At 39.8% G+C, this 2,033-nt stretch overlaps 1 non-coding gene across 1 annotated transcript; it reads right to left on the bottom strand.

The window, feature by feature from the left end:
* Positions 1-370: 370 nt before the first annotated feature.
* LOC115070018 lies at positions 371-564 on the bottom strand. Its single transcript, XR_003849232.1, has one exon. It is a non-coding gene; the product is annotated as a small nucleolar RNA SNORA73 family (small nucleolar RNA).
* Positions 565-2,033: the final 1,469 nt, after the last annotated feature.

Raw genomic sequence — 2,033 nt, 5'->3', positions numbered from 1 at the left:
ACCCCCAAGATAAAAGTGCCACTACTGCACCAATAGAGATAGTTTGCTGGGCTGGTCACTGTTGTGGCTCATAGACTTTATCGCTGTTTTGGACTATTGATTTGTTTTCTCCCTTAGCAACTTGCATAGTATCTTCTTATACTATGAAAGCTAGTCATCAGAGGGGAGGCCTCCAGGTCAGTTCCAGCTCCATTGCTCCAAGTCCTGTGCCCCAAGTATATCCTGTCTTTAGCAATAGGATCTTACCTTCAAGCTCTGGGAGGCAATCAAGAGCTGTGGCAACAACCTGTATTATTTTGGGAGTCTCTCGGACTGTCCTGACCAAACAACTCAAAGGGAGGTTTCCCAGAAAGGCATTTTTTTCTTCTAGGACTGTTTCCTACATGGTTTGTCTTCTCAGTCATTGTCCACAGGACTCTGAGAAGTAGTAGGACTATGCAGACTTGAAGCCCAGCTTCATCTCCAACCTTGTGGAAAGGGACTGTACATCATGGGGCAGAGCCTATGCTCCCCTATGCCACTAGGACAGAAGAAAGACTTTTTTAAAAACTTGAAATTAGTTGAAAGTCATTCACAGCACTACAACTACCTCAAGATTTATTTTTTCTGGTTCAACTCTAAATTTGAAGGACACTGAATGTGAACTCTGAAGTCTTAACTCTGAGCTCCGGGACATATTCCTGATGCAGCACTGATGAAGAATCTGTCACGGAAAGGTACGATGTCATGGCAGACAAAACAGCATTGAGCAGTGGTACCACAGAGACACAGGGAAAGTACCACCACTAAAGATGTAGAGCTCATGATGTCTCCTTTAATCTACAAGTAGAACGCCTTCATTCTTGCATCTAGAATGGACCTCAGCACATATCAGTCACACCATAACAGTTTGTTTTATAAATAAAGGGATGAATGAGGCATCTCCTGAATTATTTTTGTATTGAAGTCTCAAGAGAATGCTAGACTCGTGATCATAAAGATGAGTGAGAGGCAAGTCCTTGAGTTGGAATAGGTTTACCAAGTCACATTTCATCTGTTAAACAAGTAGCATATGTTATACTCCATAAATACAATTCATGCTGTTTTGTAGGCTGCATTTTCACTCCCCATTATTACTTTTGATATATCCCTATTAAAAAGAAGCAAATAAATTTATATTTAGAAATTGGTATTGGAGTCATGAAGGATGTTAATGGTCAAACAACTGACCAATTGTATTTGTCCAGCTCTGTGACAGGTGCCATGAAAGTTAAGCATAAAAAAGTATTGGAATGAGTCTTATCAAAGAGCTGCAGGAGATGGGCAGAATTTGATAGAAGGCGAAGAGTCGAGGAAAAAGCCCCAGCTGTGTGCTGTTGATAAGAAATGCAAGAGGCTTTAGATCAATATCTCAGACCCACTGTCCAAGTATCTAGTGCATAAGAATTCATTGATCATTTAGACTCATTTATGAATGTAAAAAATCCATTAATCTACCAACATTTTACCTTTGCTATTCTCCCTCTTGGAATCTAAAATATTCTCTAACAACTTCTGTTTCATTGCAAATTATTTTTTCACAGTGGAAAAAGTCACTTTCTATGCTGCCAATTTACCCCATTATTGTGGTAGGATTTTGTTGCCCCAGCAACTTCACAAGCTGAACTGCGCTGCTGTACCCACCTGTGATGTCACAGCAGATGGCAGCAGAATGAAATGATTCTCTCTGAACTTGCTGTTTGAATTGTCTTAGCAACATTATTTACTGAAGAGAAAAATTGCATATCTACTTTGAATGTGGGACACTTTTAGCCATTTGATTGTCCCAGAGCACAGTTCTCCACATTTGTAGCAGTCAATCATCCCAGGACTGAAATGTAAGTTGTCCTTGGTTCCTGTCCCTGGCCCTGTTTATTGCTTATACAATGCCCATTCCCTTTGCTTCTTCCCTTATTATGTCTTGAATCCTCACCATTCTCCAATATTATTAGTGATGCACAATAACTGAACCCATTTATATTCTGTAAATGGATCTAAAAACCCTAAGAGAATAA

Source organism: Nannospalax galili, unplaced genomic scaffold, assembly GCF_000622305.1.
Source record: "Nannospalax galili isolate Female #2095 unplaced genomic scaffold, S.galili_v1.0 scaffold553, whole genome shotgun sequence".
Lineage (NCBI taxonomy): Eukaryota > Metazoa > Chordata > Mammalia > Rodentia > Spalacidae > Nannospalax > Nannospalax galili.
Note: the sequence above shows the minus strand (reverse complement) of the source record. Positions and strands in the feature narration are given on the sequence as shown.